This window comes from Mesoplodon bidens, assembly GCF_964165515.1.
Source record: "Mesoplodon bidens genome assembly, contig: HAP1_SCAFFOLD_270, whole genome shotgun sequence".
Taxonomy (NCBI): Eukaryota; Metazoa; Chordata; class Mammalia; order Artiodactyla; family Ziphiidae; genus Mesoplodon; species Mesoplodon bidens.
The window spans coordinates 398,364-417,950 of record NW_027672389.1 but is presented as its reverse complement, the minus strand read 5'-3'; the positions used below and the strand labels follow the sequence as shown (position 1 = coordinate 417,950).

The window sequence follows — 19,587 nt, the reverse complement described above, 5'->3', positions numbered from 1 at the left end:
TGAAATACCAGTGTTCTGGCCGGCTTATAAATTAGAAATTATACAGAATGCAATTTTATTTTTTTGTTAAGTAGTTCCTATGAGGCTTTTGGGATGTCAGTGTAAAGTCCTTTGATGTGTAATCTTTATCCATTAGATAGGGAACAATGCCAATCCCCGTCATAAATACTTTCACAATCTGACACTGAAAATCCACTGTAGGGCATAGGACCTGCAAATAGGATATGAATCACACACATCCATCCACTCATTCAGACAATCCACAAATATTCATTTTTAAGTCTACTATATGCCAATAATGTACCGGGCTCGAAGGTGCTAAACCATGCTAAATGCTGAAACAGACATACTCAGTTCTGGCCCTCCTGGAACTTATGACCTACAGAAGTGCCTTCATTGTAAATGGTCAGGTCTCAGCCAATGCTATTATCATCAGCAGGTGACCAGATGATAGAGCTTGCTTTCTAAACAAGCTCCGCACTCTTTGCTTTCAACATTTTTGCTTTCCTTCAAGGCACACAATCCAGTGGTCAGTTTCTCCCAGTTAGTGAGGTTTGGGGAAAATGTACCCAGTGAACATTCCTTGCGGCCTCACTCTTTCCTCACACTCCCCTCTGCTCTTGAGCTAAACAGACCCGGATTCAAGTCACTTGCTCTAACCTTATTAATTTAAAATAGGGCTGCTCCTGCTTTGAGGATTTCCACTGGACCAACACAGTAGCAAAGCAGCACTGAATCAGAAGCAGGTAAATTTCAAAATGACAGCTCTAAAAATATCCACTCTCCTTTTGTTCTCCTCCTATCCCTTTGCTCTGAACACCTCTGCCCTGAGGCTTTGCCTTTACCCTCCTCTGATTACTGCTCCAAAAGGGTTTCCAAGAGCGGGGAGTATTTATGGCTTCATTTGCTCCCAAGTCCTTGGTGGAAAAGGATGCTTGCTTCCTGATTCTTACCAATTCCACATTCACATCGTTAACACAAAAATCATCATTTAAAAGAAAAATTTCCTCAGCTTCATATATCTTCTGGGCCAACACTGAAAGAATATTTTCAAAGAAACAATATCCTTCTTTGCTTTTCTGAGTTTCACGTTCTTACCTCCAGTCTCATTTTCAACCCTTATTACGGGATGCATCACAAAAATAGAAGAAAGTTCTTTGTGCTTTTCCTGTACCAGCCAATTACTCTAATTTCTTCAATCTCTAACGAACAGAATGCAAAATCAACACAAAGCCTGATTATGCGACCTCTTCCAAGGGAAAGATCTGAGACTTGTCTATTTACTAATGAAGCTCAGTGTGTATTAAGGGTTGACTGAAGCAATCATCAGGAATTTTCATCCCTTAAATTAGTGTTTTCCACCAGATGCACATCTTTCATTTCGGATAATATAACTTTTAAGCTCAGGAAACAACTGGACAAAAGAAAAGAAAAAAAGGTAACCAACAACATTTGCAGTAATAACACACTAACAGCTATCATCCTTCCCTCAGGAATTCAGCCTACTTTATGGACACAATTTCGTACAAACTCATTAGAAAGCTAACAAAACCCAAAACCACGTCACAATAGCGTAGAGAGGTAAAGGTCAAAACATTACTGCCAGGCCCAGCAGACCATGGCACCTACCGGAAAGAGCACAGGACAGGAAAACCTGGAAGCCTGTATTCCAGTTTCGGTTACTCCTGTAAGCATTAGTAGGATCTGAGTGAACTCAGCCTGCCCTGCTTTTTCCTTTTATAAAAGCCTACATCACCCTCTCAGTAGAGTGAAACGCCACATCTGAAAAGTTGCAGATCTCTTTAGGAAAGAAACAAAACTCACGCTTTCCAACCAACATGGAATAATTCAGTCAATGGAGACTTAATAAAAATCTGCCATAAAGCAACTGTTTACTTGAAATCTATCTTTTGTGGTATAATTTATTGGGGTAAGGAGTGTAAGGAAATCATAATTAGAGTTACCAATTATTCCAGAAATCAAGGTCATTGAGTTCAGATTCCAACTTTGACCTTGACCCAGGCTTACAGAGACGTAACATGTCCCAATACCTCATATCCACCATACATGGGAGAAACAAGGTATGCAGACAGATCCCCTTATGTAGTGGTTTTAATACAGGGTCTCAGATTCGTTGCCATTCTTCGCATCCAGATGGGGCCATTTTCCCTTGAATTTAGGCAGGCTTTCCATGGCTTCAAACAATAGAGCAGGGGTCAGTAAATTATGGCTGGCGGGCCAACTCTAGCCCTCTACCCGCTTTTACAAATGAAGCCTTATTGGAACACAGCCATGTTCCTCAGTATATGTATTGTTTCTCTCTGTTTTCACATCACAGCAGCGGAGCTAAGTCGTTGCAAAAGAGACAGTATGGCTTGTAAAGCCTAAAATATTGAGGGTCTGACACTTTATGGAAAAAGGTCCCCAATGCCTGCAATAGTATATAATGATAGTGATGCTTTGTAGCATCTAGGACTAGATCATAAAAGGTCATGCAGCTTTGGCATGATTCTCGTGGAATGCTTTGACTCTGGACACTCATTCTTGGGCTACTCTATCTGGAATCCTAACTACCACGTTATGAGAAGTCCAAGCCACATGGGCAGCCATCTATAGGCACTCCAGGCAACAGTCCTTGTTGGGCCCAGTCTTCAAGTCATCCCATCTCAAGAGTCAGACATGGGAATTAAAATTATCTAGATGATTCCAGCCCCAGCCATTTCAATCCTCATGAGCTGAGGTTTCAGATATCAGTCATGGAGTAGAGACAAGCCATCTCCTCTGTGTACTCTTTGAACTGCTGACCCACAGAATCTGAGCACATGTTAAAATGTTTGTTTGTTTCACCACTAAGTTTGGACTTCTTTATTATGTAGCAATAGACAACTAGAGCACTGTGTACACAGGAGATCTACATTTCACAGAGCACATACTTTTAGATGTGAATGTTGACTGCTCAATTTCTAAGAAGAACGTACACACACACATAGGTACAAAATGTTTATGTATATGTAAATATTAGACCTATATAAACTAATCTATATTATCCATAAAATGAGGGGCCCTTGATAATGGCTAACATTTCTTTTTGGTATTTATTGTGTTCCAAGAACTGATAAATTCTTGCATTGTATGAATTTTCTCTTTTAACCCTCATAACAACTCGCTGAGAGAAGTAATGCTATCTCTATTTTATAGATGAGAAAACTGAGGCAAAAACAGATAACATGTTCAAGAGAACTCAACAAGTAAATTTTAGAGTCAAGATTTGAACCCGAGTTCTCAAGTTTTAGATCGCTTACTCATGGTCACCAAGCTATATACTGAGGAAGGGGATGAATGCTGAAGCCATCACCTCATGCTCAAGTAGTTAGACAGAAACTTAGCAGGTATGGTTGAAAGAAGACAGGACTTGGAGTCGTAAGTCCAGAGCCTGAGTGATGAAATGAATTCTCCTCTCATCTAGATACAGGTTTGTTTTTAGAAAATGAAGAAGATCACTGCATATTTTGATTATTAATTTCTGTACTTAATGATGACCAAAGAGTGGAAGTTTACCAGGGAGCTATTTTGCAATGACATAAATTATTGATTCAAAATCAAACTTTTATTATAAATTATTGAGTCAAAATCAAACCTTTATTAAGTCTCCCTTGCATCAGAAATCTTTCCCACTCTTCATTTCTTTTTTTTTTTTTTTTGGTACGCAGGCCTCTCACTGCTGTGGCCTCTCCTGTTGCGGAGCACAGGCTCCGGACATGCAGGCTCAGTCGCCTTGGCTCACGGGCCCAGCCGCTCCGCGGCATGTGGGATCTTCCCGGACCGGGGCACGAACCCGTGTCCCCTGCATCGGCAGGCAGACTCTCAACCACTGCACCACCAGGGAAGCCCTCTTCATTTCTTTTTAAACCCTTTCCTGTCTACTCTTGGCCAAAGCTTGAAGGCTATCTTAACATTTGGAAATAAAATAATGAAATAGTCGTAACACAGCAATTCCAATGCCTATTGAAACAGAAGCTCTAAGTAATTTTTCAGATAATTTAGGAAATTAAAAATATTTACATCATAGATGCAAAGACAGAAGTTATTTGTGTAATAAATGGTGAGACAAAAAGTTTCTGGTCAAGTAGATTTGTTTAAATATGAACACTAATCTGAGTTCTAACCCTGTGCTAAAATCCAGTGACAGGTTGCATACAGCTTCTAAAAGGATAGTTCAGTGCATTGGGTCAAATTCATGCCCTAAAATGTGGTATTATTAATAGTAATAGAAGACAGAGTGTGACTGTCTTCTGTGGGACATAGATGAAGACCCCAAGATAGACAATATCAAGGACAAGTTATGTAGAATAAGGTATTATCTCAGTCCTTGGAACATGTCATCCAGGATAGAATAAGAAGTAGATTTATTATCAAGTACATGAAGCCAGAGACAGTAAGCAATGAGTGGTAGTTGGTTAAAATAGACAGGTTTTAGAAGTAGAGGCACGGATGTAGAAAACAAACTTAGGGTTACCAGGGGATTGTGGAGGGGAGGCTAAACTGGAAGATTGGGACTGAAATATACACACTACTCTACATAAAATGGATAACTAATAAGAACCTGCTCTTCTTATTAGCACAGGAAACTCCACTCAGTACTCTGTAATGGGCTATTTGGAAACGACTCTAAAAAAAAATAAAAGTGGGGCTTCCCTGGTGACGCAGTGGTTGAGAGTCCGCCTGCCGAGGCAGGGGACACGGGTTTGTGCCACAGTCCGGGAAGATTCCACATCCCTCGGAGCGGCTGGGCCCGTGAGCCAAGGCCACTGAGCCTCTGCGTCCGAAGAGTGTGCTCCACAACGGGAGAGGCCACAACAGTGAGAGGCCCACGTGATGCAAAAAAAAAAAAAAAAAAAAAAAGTGGGTATATGTACATGTATAACTGATTCACTTTGCTGTACACCTGAAACTAACAACACTGTAAATCAACTATACTCCAATAAAAATTTTCTAAAAAATAGGTTTTAAGAACCATAGTCAGGGAGCAGTGTGGATTGGAAAGACCTGGCAAGAAATATTTCTGCATCCTCAGACAGTGCTCCCCAAGCTGGCTATTGCAAGGGTGAGCACTTGAGAGATCTTTGACCTAAGGAGGACATGAGATTAACAATCGATCACAATGTGCATGAATTATTCTCCTCAGTGCTATCAGAAAACAGATGGCATCCTAGAGCAAGGGTCAGCAGATCTTTTCTGTAAAGGGTCAGATAGGAAATATTTTGGATTTTGTGTACCATACATCTCCGTTGCAACTGCCCATCTGCTGCTGTAGCACAGAAACCGCCATGCACAATACGTTAATGAATGGGTGCGGCTGTGTTCAAGCAAAACATTATGTACAAAACCAGGAGTCAAGCGAGATCTGATCAGTGGGCCAGAGTTTGTGGACCCCAGTTCTGGGTCAGTGTTCACAGCTGAATGAGTCATGAGGCCTTAAGTTCCAGTTCTCATTGTACTACTTTCTACCTGGGTGAACTTGGGTTCATCCTTTTATTTATATGGGAAACTATATTCATCAAGCTTCTCCAGAAAAACAGAACCAACAGCAGGTGTATACAATGTGCCCATATATATTGATAGATGTAGATCTAGATATCGATATTGATACCTATATCTATATCCATATCTATATAAAGATAGAGAAAGAGAGAGAGATTTTAAACAACTGGTTCACACAATAATAGAGGCTTGGTAAATTCAAAATCTGCAGGTTGGGCTGTCTAGAGACTCTAGGAAGAGTTGCAGTTCAATTTCTGTAAGTCTTCTGGCAGAATTCCTTTTTGCAACAGGGAAGTCAGTCTTTGTTTTATTAAGAGCTTTAACTGATTGGATGAGGCCCACCCATATTATGGAGGATAATCTGCTTTACTCAAAGTCCACCACCAATTTAAATATGAATTTCATCCAAAAACACCATCACAGGGACTACCCTGGTGGAACAGTGGTTAAGGATCCACCTGCCAAAGCAGGGGACACGGGTTTGAGCCCTGGTCTGGGAAGATCCCACATGCCGTGGAGCAAATAAGCCCATGCACCACAGCTACTGAGCCCATGCACCTAGAGCCTATGCTCTGCAACAAGAGAAGACATTGCGATGAGAAGCCCGTGTACCACAACGAAGAGTGGCCCTCGCTTGCTACAAATACAGAAAACCCACGTGCAGCAACGAAGACCCAACACAGCCAAAAATATAAATAAATAAATAATAAAAAATTTAAAAAACACAAAAACGTCATCACAGAAATATCCAGAATAATATTTGACCAAATAACTGGGCATGGTGGTCCAGACAAATTGACATGGAAAATTTACCACCTAAGCCATAGTTTTGTCATCTTTTACTGAGAAATTTGACTTATCTGAACTATTTTCATACCTAGAAGATACTTTCTACAGTATCTGTAGAAACATGATTTGGCTCCAAAAACCATAAGCTAGAGCATTTCATTCCAGGTCCCTCCTCAAATATCCATGATAGGTAGAAATTTGACATCAGTAGTTCTTGAAATCTCCCCAGGTGATTATAATGTGCAACCAGGGCTGAGAAGCTGGAGATGTAGAGAGAATTTAAATTGAACTTTAGTTAAACAGTAAAACAAGCTCTGACTCTATTGGCTGGAGCTAGACAAGGGATATGCATTTAGTGGGATGAGAAGATAAAAAACACTAGGGTGTACATCAAATGCTTTACACCTGTGCTTAGCTAATTGTTACTCAGGTAATTCAGACAATCTTACAGCACCTGAACCCTGAAATTCCTTAGTTCTCTTTAAAAAAATGTAACTCTTCAAGTAACTGAACTCTGAGAATCATGTAAATCATAAAGAAAAAGAAGAAATCTTATTTTCTGAGTTAGTTGATTTCATATACACTGTTTCACTGTCATGATATTAACTAGTTATCTTTCTTTCCATTTTATGTTTGAGGAAAGTAAGGCTTTAAAAATCTCAGTCATTTTCTCAAGGTCACTTGTTAAGTGTGTGGTAGGCAGCATAATGGCTCCTAAAAATGCCCTCACCCTCATCCCTGGAACCTATTAATATGTTACCTTACATGGTGAAGAGGACTTTGCAGATATGACTGAAGTTATAGACCTTGAGATAGAAAGATTATCCTGAATTAATTCATGGAACAAATCTAATTGCATGAGTCCTTAAAAGCAGAAAACCATTCCCAACTTTAGAAAGCGAAAGAGAGAGATGTCCTAATAGAACCAGAATCAGAGTGATGCAACATTTTGGGTTTTGTAGGTGGAGAAAGGGGACTCTGAGTTCAGGACTACAAGTGACCGCTGGAAGCAGATAAAGTCCAGGGAACAGAAACACCCCTAAGAGCCTCCAGAAAAGAATGTAGCTCTGCCAACACTTTTTTTTCCTTTTTTAAACATCTATATTGGAGTATAATTGGTTTACAATGGTGTGTTAGTTTCTGCTTCATAACAAAATGAATCAGCTATACCTATACATATATCCCCACATCCTCTCCCTCTTGCGTCTCCCTCCCACCCTCCCTTCCCTATCCCAACCCTCTAGGTGGACACAAAGCACAGAGCTGATCTCCCTGTGCTTTGTGGCTACTTCCCACTAGCTATCTATTTTACATTTGGTAGTGTATATATGTCCATGCCACTCTCTCACTTCATCACAGATTACCCTTCCCCTTCCCTGTGTCCTCAAGTCCACTCTCTATGGCTGCATCTTTATTCCTGCCCTGCCCCTAGGTTCTTCATAACCATTTTTTTTATATTCCATATATATGTGTTAGCATATGGTATTTGTTTTTCCCTTTCTGACTTACTTCACTCTGTGTGACACTCTCTAGGTCAACCCACCTCACTACAAATAACTCAATTTCATTTCTTTTTATGGCTGAGTAATATTCCATTGTATATATGGGCCACACTTTTTTTTTTCAGTACGTGGGCTTCTCACTGTTGCGGCCTCTCCCGTTGTGGAGCACAGGCTCCGGACGTGCCGGCTCAGCAGCCATGGATTATGGGCCCAGCCACTCCGCAGCATGTGGGATCTTCCTGGAGCGGGGCAGGACCCGTGTCCCCTGCATTAGCAGTCAGACTCCCAACCACTGTGCCACCAGGGAATCCCTGTGCCACATCTTTATCCATTCGTCTGTCGATCCTGCCAACACTTTTACTTTATTCAATTGAGACCAATGTCAGACTTGTAAGGTAATAAATTTACCTTGTTTTGAGTCACTAAATTTTGGGTAATTTGTGTGAAAGCAATAAAAAACAAATACAGAGGTTCTACAAGAGCCAGGCTATATATTTATACTTAAGTATTTCTGAAATGAATTTAACATTGTGATTGACAGCAACAGCAGCAGCTTCCAAGGGATCCCACCACACACCTGAGGCAAAAGCAGCCTAATACAAAGCAATGACGGCAGCAGGTCACTGCCCCACACTTGGAGTAGAGGGGGACTTGACCTACTGTAGCAGCAGCATAGCCTGAATGGGAACCCATCCTCCTGTGGCCCTAGTCCCATCAACATTAGTCTAGTCTGCTAGCATCTGCTGAGCCAACAGGCCCCACATATACAAACCCTCCAACTCAGCAGCATTAAGTGAGCCAGGCTCAGGGTTTCCTGAAACTCATATCCAATGGCACTGCAAAGACCAGATATCACCTACAGTTATGAAAACATAAAAAAAGCAAAAACAGAACACTGGGAACTTCAGAAAGAAAAGGGGAACAATGGAATGGGTGAAAACAAATGGGGTAAATATAAGAGACTATCATTAGTCTCATGAGTTTCTTAAATACTATATGATGGTCAAAGCAAAAATTATGACATCATGTGATGTGGTTCTCAATGTAGAGAAAGGAAATACTACAGAAAATCATACTTTAAAACTGGGGAATATTAAGAGACCTAAATGGAAGTAAAATTTTTTTTTTTTTTTTTTTTTTTTGCGGTACGCGGGCCTCTCACTGTTGTGGCCTCTCCCGTTGCGGAGCACAGGCTCTGGACGCGCAGGCTCAGCGGCCATGGCTCACGGGCCCAGCCGCTCCGCGGCATGTGGGATCTTCCCGGACTAGGGCACGAACCCGTGTCCCCTGCATCGGCAGGCGGACTCTTAAACACTGCGCCACCAGGGAAGCCCGGAAGTAAAATTTTGAAACTTCACTTGAAGTAATAAAACACTGATTGCAGTAGGCTATGATAAGTTACATATGTATACTGTAATGCCAAAAGCAACCACTAAGAAAACTATATAAATAGTATACACAAATGATTATAAATAAATTAAATTAAAATGGGCTTATTAAAAAATGTTTAAGTAACCCACAAGAAGGCAAAATAAGAGAAACACAAGATTGAGAAACTAAGGTAAAAGACAAAACAAAAAATAAAACGGTTGACCTAATCTTTAACATAGCAATAATTACATTAACTGTAAATGATCTAAATAACCAAGTCAAAGACTGAGATTGGAAGAGTAGATTAAAATATCACAAGCATGATCCAACTATATACTGTCTATAAGAAGCTTACTTTAAACATCATGATATAGGTAGTTCAGAGTAAAAGGATGAAAATGATATATCATGTGAACGTTAATCAGAAAAAGCAGGAATGGCTAAATTAATATCAGATGAAGTAGATTTCAGAGCAAAGGAAATTATTAGGGGCAAAGAGGGTCATTACGTAAAGATAACAGGAATAATCCACCTAGATGACCTAGTGATACTAAATGTGTGTGCACCAAACAACAGAACTTCAAAATACATGAAGCAAACACTGAAAAAGGTAGTAAAAGGAGAAAATTTTAAATCCACAATTATTATTTGAGACTTCAACACAGCAATTTATAGAACTACCAGACAGAAAAATCAGCAAGGATATGGAAGAACTGAAAACATCATCAATCAACAGGACATAACTGACATTTAAAGAACACACTCAATAAGAGCGGAATACATATTCAAGTGTCTGTGGAACATTCACTCATATACCATATACTGGGCGATAAAAAAACATTAGCAGATTAAAAAGAATTAAAATCATACAGAGTATGTTCTCTAGCCATGAAGGAATCAGACTAGAAATCAATAAGAGAAAGAGAACAGGAGAATCTTCAATCACATGAAAACTAAACATCACAATTCCAAATAACTCATGGGTAAAAAAGTCGGCATCAAGGAAAAATTTTTTAATGCACAGAATAAAAGAAAATGGAGATATAACAGATCAAAGTTTGTGGAATGAAGTGAAAGTTATGCTAAAAGGGAAGTTTATAGAACTAAATTGGGAAAGAAAATATTTCAAAGCAATAATCTAATGTTCTATATTACAATAGTAAAAAAGGAAGAGGAAAAAACACTAAACAAGCAGAAAGAAGGAAATAATAAAGATGAAACAGAAGTCCATGAAACTGAAAACAGGAAAATGGGGTGGGGAATCAATGAAACGAAAGGCTGGTTCTTGGAAATAAACAATTTAATCAATAAAGATCTAGCAAGACTGATAAAGGTAAAAAGAGAGATGGCACAAATCACAGCTATCAGAAATGCAACCAGGGATACCATGACATATCCTGCAGGTTAATAAGGGACAAGTTATTATGAACAAGTCTACACTATAAATTCAAAAATGTAGATGAAATGGGCCAATGCTTCTACACCCAAAACTACCAAAACTCAGCCAAGATGAAATAGATAATCTCAATTTTCCTGTAACCATTAGAAACACTGATTTTTCATTTAAAAACTCCCCAAAGAAATATTCAGGCTTAGATGTTTCACTTTTACCCAAGACTTAAAGAATTAAAACCAATTTTACATGATTTGATAAGAAATAGAAGTAGAGGGAACAGTTCCTAATTAATTTTATGAAGCCAGTATTACCTTGATACCAAAACCACACAGGAATAGTATAGAGAGAAGAAAACTACAGACCAATATGTTTTATGAAATTGCCTGTAAAAATCCTCAGCCAGATATTAGCAAATTAAATCCAGAAATATAGAAAAAGAATAATATACCATGATAGGTGGTATTTATTCCAGTTATGCAAAGTTGATTAAATATTTGAAAATCAAACAGTGTAATCTACCATATCCAATAGATTAAGGGGGAAAAGTCATGTGATCCTATCCATTAATGCAGAGAAAGCATTTGACAAAATCCAATCCCATTCATGATTTGACACATATATACAATGAAATATTACTCAGCCATAAAAAGAAACGAAATTGAGCTATTTGTAATGAGGTGGATAGACCTAGAGTCTGTCACACAGAGTGAAGTAAGTCAGAAAGAGAAAGACAAATACCGTATGCTAACACATATATATGGAATTTAAGAAAAAACAAATGTCATGAAGAACCTAGGGGTAAAACAGGAATAAAGACACAGACCTACTTGTGAATGGACTTGAGGATATGGGGAGGGGAAAGGGTAAGCTGTGACAAAGCGAGAGAGAAGCATGGACATATATACACTACCAAACATAAGGTAGATAGCTAGTGGGAAGCAGCCACATAGCACAGGGAGATCAGATCGGTGCTTTGTGACCGCTGGAGGGATAGGAGAGGGAGGGTGGGAGGGAGGGAGACTCAAGAGGGAAGGGATATGGGAACAGATGTATATGTATAAATGATTCACTTTGTTATAAAGCAGAAACTAACACAGCATTGTGAAGCAATTATACTCCAATAAAGTTGTAAAAAAATAATAATAAAAAATTTTAAAAAAGAAGAAAAAAAAAACTCCAAGCAAACTAGGAATAGAAAAGGAACATACTGAAACTCATAAAGAGGATCTACAAACAACCTATACCGACATTATATTTCACTGTGAAAGACTGAATTCTTTCTCTGTAACATCAGAAACAAGGCACCGATATCTGCTCTCACCACTTTTATTAAATATATTAAAGGAGGTTCTACTAAGAAAATAAAGCAAAAATAAATAAATACATAAATTTAAAAGTTAAATTTTTAAAACGTTTATTTAAAAGATAAAAGGACTATTCCTACTACATTGAACAGGAAGGAATATAGCCTACTGAATGTTGAATAGTAATATATCCTATTATATTGCCTAAGGAAAAGTAAAACTGTCTGTATCTGAAGATGAGATGATAATCTAAATGGAGAAAATACCAAGGAATCCACAAAAAGCTTGAGAAATCATATTAGTTTGTAAATGTTTTAGAGTACAAGATCAACACAATTTTATCAAATTATATATTAATAACAAATGTTTAGAAGCTTAAATAAAAATATGCCATTTACAACGGACCTAAATAAATACTTAAATATAAGCCCAATAAGACATTTATAGGACCTCTATACTGAAAATTACAAAATGCTGATGAAGAAAAATTTATAAGTCCCCAAAAAATAGGGAGACATACCTTGTTCATGGATTAGAAAACACAACATAATAAAGATGTCAATTCTCCCCAAGTTAAGAGGCTTAACATATTACTCTTAAAATGCCCTCAAGGTTTTTGTGGATATAGACAAGCTTATTCTAAGATTTATATGGTAAGAAGAGGCTGAAGAATAGCTAAAACAATTTGTAAAGGAAGATTAAAACGGGAGGAATTAATCTACCCAATTTCAAGATTTTGCAGTCATGATGGAGGGTAGATACACAGATCAATGGAAAGGAATAGAGAACCCAGAAATAGACTGACATAAATACATTTAACTTGTTTTTGACAGCAGTGCGAAAGCTATCAAGGAAGAATAGACTTTTCAAAAAATGGTACTGAAACAGTTGGACATCCCTCGACAAAAACAAACAAACAAAAAATGAACTTTAACCTAAACCTCCACACCTTACACAAAAATTAAATCAAAGTGGATCATAATCTTAAATGTAAAAGCAGGATATTTTTAGAAAAAATAATAGGAGAAAATCTTTGGCATCTAGAACTAGGTGAATAATTCTTAGACTTGAGCCGAAAGTATGATCAATAAAAGCAAAAACTGATAAATTGGATCTCATCAAAATGAGTTAAAAATGCTTCATAGAAGATCATTTTAAGTGGATGAAAACTCAAATTACACAGTGGGAAAACATATTTGAAAATCCCATATGAGACAAATGACTTGTATCTATAATATACAAAGAACTCTCCCAAAAACTTTAAAAAATCCAACTAGAAAATAGGCAGAAGACAGGAACAGACACTTCATGGAGGAGAATATACTCATGGCAAAGAAGCACATGAAAAGATGCTCAACATGATTAGCCATTGGGGAAATGCAAATTACAACCATAATGAGATATCAGAGAATAACTAAAATTAAAGTATCGTGACAACATCAAATGCTGGTGAGTCCATAGAAAAATTATATCCCATCACTGGTGGGAAAATAAAATTGTTTAGCCACTCTGAGAAACAGCTTGACAGTCTCTTTTAATCTTAAAATTAGATTCACCCTACAACGCAGTAATTGTGCTCTTGAGCATTTATCCAAAAGAAACAAAAACTTAATTAAGTTCCCACAGAAACTTACACGTCAATGTTCATAGCAGTTTTATTTATAACGCCAAAAACTGGCAACTACCCAAATGTCTTTCAATGGATGAATGTTGAAACAAATTGTGATAAAATCTTATGACTGAATACTACCGAGCAACAAAAGGAACAAATTATTAATATATGCAAAAATTGAAATGAACTTCAAGGGAATGATGCCGAGGGAAAAATTTTTTAAAACCAATCTCCGAAGATTAAGTAATTCATGATGATGTTTACACATTATTCTTAAAATAACAAAACTGTGGAGATGGAGAAGAGATTAGAAGTTGCCAAGGGTTAGAGATGGGGGTAGATGGTACAGCGGGGGAACGTTGTGAGGTTTGTGTGGTCCCAGTACAAATAATACAGCAATCTTGGTTTTAATCCCTAAAGATGTTTGAAAGTAATTCCTAATAAGAGGTGTCCAGATATTTAGCAATGGCAGCAGATTAGAGGTATAGCTCCCCAACATGACAACTTCAAAACAGATGGTACTAATTCAATGCATATGTCAATTTTTAAAAGACCAGTCACAATACTTAAATGGTATATATCTTAACGATACTAGTCTAAGGATCCAGCTATACCAGATGGACTAGCAGGATTTTCTGTACATTCAATCTTATTTAAGACAGTAAATCTTATAATAAGACAGTTAAAAAAAGAAAAAGAAAAAAAAAACCAACTACAGATATTCTCATAGGAAGATGAGGTGAAAATATGTAGCAGTGGTTCAAAAGCTTAAGCAGTGGCACCTAAATTTGCCTGCACATTAGAATAATCTGAAGCACTTTTTAAAACCCCTCACACCAACATTTGGGCATCCTAAACCAATAAAATCATTTTAAATCTCCTCAGACGATGCCAATGTCTAGCCAGAACTGAGAACCAGCGGACTAAGCAGAAGGGGATGTTTCTACAAAGATTTCTTAACAATAAGTCCTTTCACCCAATCAGATTTACACACACCCCCCCCGCCGCCGCAACTGTGTAAAGAAGGCTAGATGTTGTCCATACTTGCCTAGCTTTAATTAGCACTTGTGACTTGCCCAAAACCTAGATCATGTTTCTCCTAAATTTCATGTTATTCCCTAAGTTTTTCAAATCCAGGGCTAAGGGGTTTGCCAGGATGAGATTTTAAGTGCTCACACAGGGGAAGTCCCTGGCAAACCAGGACAGAGGTCACTCTACACTGAAATGTAAAGCATCCTAAATAACCCTGCCACTACTCCCAGATACTAGTCTGTGCCAACAAGTGGAGAAAAGGCATTCTCCATCACTACCACGGCAAATGCTGCTGTCCTTGACTTGGCTACTCCCTAACTTTTCCAGGTGCCACTCCCCTTAACCTGCTGGTGGACGCTTTGGCCAGCTGACAATGCAGATATTTTCAAACTTTAAGGTGAATAAAAATCATCTGGAGGGCCTGTTATAACAGAGATCACTGAGCCCCACCAGAGTTGCTGATTCCATAGGGCTGGGACAGGGCCCTAAAACTTGAATATATGACATATTATCAGGGGAAGCTGGTAAAGCTGGTCAGGTTGTTACCGAATGCAGGTTCGTGTGTCTAAAGCACAGTGAGGTCAAACAAACCTAAAGGTTGGAGTCTGGAGCAGAGAAAGGTTTATTGCAGGATCGAGCAAGGAGAGGGGTGGCCCGTGTTCCAAAACACCCTGAAATCTCCAAAGGATTTCAGCAAAGCATTTTTAAAGGCCACGTGAGGGAGGGACGTCCCAGGGAATGTGATCATCTCGTGCACAATCCTCTGATTGGTTGATGTTGAGGCCACAGGACAGGTAACATTATCCATCCTTAGGTGCCAGAAGGTCTGGGGGCTACGTGCTCATGATCATCAAGGAGTTCATTTCTTCCATTGGGTGGTGGTTTTCAGCATCTGAAAACTCAAGAAATATGCCTGAGATACTATTATCTGAGTACTTCAGAGAGGAACTACAGCAGAGGCTATGGGGGATGGGTCTGTCCTAGGAAGGCCCCATAGGGTACTGCTTGGTTACAAGGTGACCATACTTTGAGAACCACTGCTCTAGTGGCTTGGAATGTTAAGAAAGTAATGGAAGAATCCCTACCCAGATCTAGATTCTAGAATCGCCAGCTATTTTGGTGGGGGGAAGGGTACGTTTTGTCCTTGCTTGGACTTCTTGTTCACTTATATCAAAGCCTATTTGAGGCCGTGCGCTCGGCAGTCCTGCAGATCTGCCTTTTGCTTCAACAGTGTTTGGAATGAACAGACCCAGGGACGCTCCTTGCTCCAGCCCCCGACAACCGTCCAGCCTTTCTTCCTGTGCAACCTTTGGAATCAGCTATCCTCAGCCTCCAGGACAGGCCAACACCGTTTTTTGAGTTTAGCTCCTTATCACTGATCAACCACGAGTTCCCAGGTTCGTCAGAATTATTCCATCGAGGTGGAGGCCGCCGTCCACCGCCTGTTAACATGCATCTGTGGACACTTACCTCTCTCTGAGCTTCTATTTCGACAGCAACAATGGGACTCTGGACAGTGGGGGCCACATTTTTCGCCACCTGGCTGAGGAGAAGTGTGAGGGCGCCCAACATCTCTTGAAAATGCAAAACCAGTGCTGCGGCCGCGCCCTCTTCCAGGATGCGCGGAAGCCTTCTCAAGATGAGTGGGGTAGAACCCAGGACACTGTGGAAGCCGCCGTTCTTAGGGAGAAGAACCTGAACCAGGCACTATCGGATCTGCACACCCTGGGTCCTGCCCGCGCAGACTCCCACCTCTGTGACTTCCTGGAGAGCCGCTTCCTGGAGGAGCAGCTGAAACTCATCAAGAAGATGGGCGACCACCTGACCAACCTCCGCAGGCTGGCTGGTCCGCAGGCTGTGCTGGGCGAGTATCTTTTCGAAAGGCTCACGCTCGAGCACAAACAGGAGTCTCTGAAGTGCAGCGGCCTCTGAGGAGCCCCTCTGGCGTCAGAGCTTCTGCCTGAAGCCCAGCTCTGCAGCCACTAGGCAGCTTTGTAACCGCCCTGGAGCCCTCTCCCAAGCCTTGGACCAAATGGAAACAATAACGCTTTTTGCAGAAGGAAAAATAAAAGCCTATTTGAAACACAAACAGAATAAAGAGAAAAAAAGAAATATATATATATATATATATATATATATATTCATGTTCTTTTAACATATGAATTGCCCCACTTTATCTGTGTGAAATACGTTTGTTCCCGTTATTGGGCTGGTTCTCAAGCTTTGCTGCTCGTATGAATTACCTAAAGAGCTTTGAAGAAGAACATTGGTGTCTGGGTCCCAGCCCCAGAGATTTTGATTCAGTAGGTCTAGGGAGGAGCCTGGGCACGTGGAGGTCTCAGAGTTCCCCAGGTGATTCTAATGTGCAGCAAATTTGTGAACCACCTCTTGGCTTCAATCCAGCTAGTGATCAGATATTAAATCTAAGACACATGGGCTAGTGCGTGAGCTCTGTTGCTAGGTGTATTCCATTTTCTTCCTCCTGGAAGATTCGTGCCAGGGAAAATGATTGATAGTTGTGTTACTTCTCTGAAGTGGATAGAAATTTCCAATTACCGTGAACAGGGGAGGGTGAATGGGTGAATGCAATAAGGTGTATCATTTACGTATGGCCCTATGTGTATGGCTAGAAGCTTTTGCAACTGACGTCTGCCCTACTTTTCATGCTAATGGTAATGCTTGTCCTCCTAATGCAGCTGTAAACTTTATAAGCCCATAGGTAGACAGCATCACAAAATATTTACCCCTCCCCACTGGCCCACTCTCAAGCTTCACGCCCCTTCCCCAATACACAAATGTACATCAATGCACTTGAGACCAATATCAACATACTGACCTTCAATTCTTCTACTTTGCAGCTTCCCTCTTATCAGGAGATGTCAGCATTTAGTGCAAGGACAAATGCTTGCCTCTTGGTGAGTAATGTAGACAATGCCTCCAAGAGACAAATAGCCCTTACGGAGGGGGAAAAAGTCTTTCAAAATGGTTGATGCCCAGAGGAGGCATTTCCAGTCATCTCAGCTTAGAGGTCAAATATCCAATATTAAAAATGTTAAAAAGAAGAAGAAGAAAGCAAGGAAGAAAAGAATGAAACAATTTTCTTATCTCATAGTAATAAGGCAGTTTTCCATAAAAAAAAAGACTTAAGCCTTAAATTCTCTTTCCTAATCAAAATGTGCTTTTCCATCTTTAGACTATTCCTCTTATATCCTGTATTATTAATGATGTTTAATTCTTGAAATAGCACATGGATGAAAACAGAAGCTAACCTCTTGTCCACTATGAATGAAATCTTCTTTTCCTAGGACCCGTCTACAATGTACAATTTGGGGTTTGCCAACATAATTATTTTCTCTGAAATAAGGTACAGCATTTTGCCTTTTCAATATACAGTTATACAATACATTGTTAACACAACATAGTTAATATAGTCAACATAGTCAACACAACTAGAACACACATGATATGATGCCACTTTGGTGATTTTCTTCATCCATGTAATTCTGAAATTTGACAGTATAGTTTTCATATTCTAATGAGCTGCGTATTACCTTTGCAAGGATAGAAAAATAAAATAAAGTCATAATATTCTTGTGTGGTTTGCCCTTGGGGTGGATTACCATAATGGGGGGATATTTGAGCCTTTCCCCAAGTCATTATAAATCCTCCAGCGAACAGCCCCTTGTCCTCTCCAGGGAGTGGGGCGAAAGGATCTTTAATCATAAAAATCCTGGGGGGACAAATATCGGAAATAAGACATCTGCTTCTGTGCCTTGTTGTTTTGCAGAATAGCAATGATTGCCTTAGCAGCTTCTATTGCCATATGTGTACAATAAGTAAATGAACATAAAATTGAATGAACGCATAAAAGAAGGATAAACCCACCAGCTTAAACCCACTCTCTCACCTGCTGTGCCCCGAAACATGAAAGAAAGAATCACGGGATCATAAGGATTAATAAAATAACAGTCTCTGTTAACAATATTGACAGGAGGTATAAGGATAATTTGTCTGATGTGGGACCAACAGCTTAATTGCTTAATTCTTTTTTTTTAAGGGCAATTCTTTCATTTATTGTTTAAAGATTGCAAGACAACATCTATATTTTTTAGCATAATTTAAATGTTTTACTTTTTTGATAAAGCAGAGTATAATAGCAAAAACAATTAGTTTCCAGTAATATCTATATCTCTATTCAGAATTAAGTCTTCCACAGACATGTAACCTGGAAACAAAAGCCTGTTACAATAAGCAAAGCTTCAACGGAGTGGCTACTTTTCGGGCCAGGGAAAGGTTCATCCCTAAAGGAGGATGATGTGTTATGTAAAATGGCTGCAAGGTCACAGCCTTGAGGGCGTTGGAAGTCTATTTTCCTATTCCACATTAAGTAGTTTGGTGAACTTCAAACGTCCGTTCATCTGCAACCAAGCTGGCAACCTTTAACTGATATTTCAAGCAGGTAAGAAATAAATTAAAAGAAATCCCTACATTGATGTTCCTTGATTTACACTGTTAAATGTTTCATTAACATGTAATTCTGGCTAAGAATTACATTTGAGACTCCTTGCTCAGATTTTGGTTAACAGTACTAATCTTTAGAAATTCAAGTTCTTATTAATCAATAATTTGTCAGCTAGGATACGTTCAGGCATCAGCTGCAACTACAGAGTAGGTGCACTGCCTCAGCGCTTTGGAAAGACATAATCTACAACACTACTAGCAGACACAACTTCTGTTACTAGACAGCATATGTGCAGTACAGCAAGACAAAAACATATATTCATATGTGCTGCGGACCAGCCGGAGAAAGAGGATTTCACCGCCCAGGGTCAGAAGGGACGGGGTAAGGAACAGAAGTAGCACCGACGAATGGGGTCAGAAGGACCAAGACAACTGATGGTTGCAAGGCAAGTTTTACTATGCTACGGTTGCAGATTATATAGACTAGAAATGGAAGGTTGCCAGACGGTGGTTTACATTATCTATAGACTGTCTCGGCTCAAGGTTAACTTCCCTGAGAGAAAACCCGTAAGCCCAGAA

General features: G+C 39.4%; 1 long non-coding RNA gene and 1 pseudogene across 2 annotated transcripts; both read left to right on the top strand.

The window, feature by feature from the left end:
- The first annotated feature begins 678 nt into the window (after nt 1-678).
- LOC308610255 lies at nt 679-15,848 on the top strand. Its single transcript, XR_014014481.1, has 3 exons — nt 679-746; nt 3,199-3,389; nt 15,779-15,848. It is a non-coding gene; the product is annotated as an uncharacterized lncRNA (long non-coding RNA).
- A 78-nt stretch (nt 15,849-15,926) lies between these two features.
- On the top strand, nt 15,927-16,724 carry LOC308610259 (ferritin light chain-like; annotated as a pseudogene). The gene has a single exon. The product of its transcript is annotated as a ferritin light chain-like (transcript).
- Nucleotides 16,725-19,587: the final 2,863 nt, after the last annotated feature.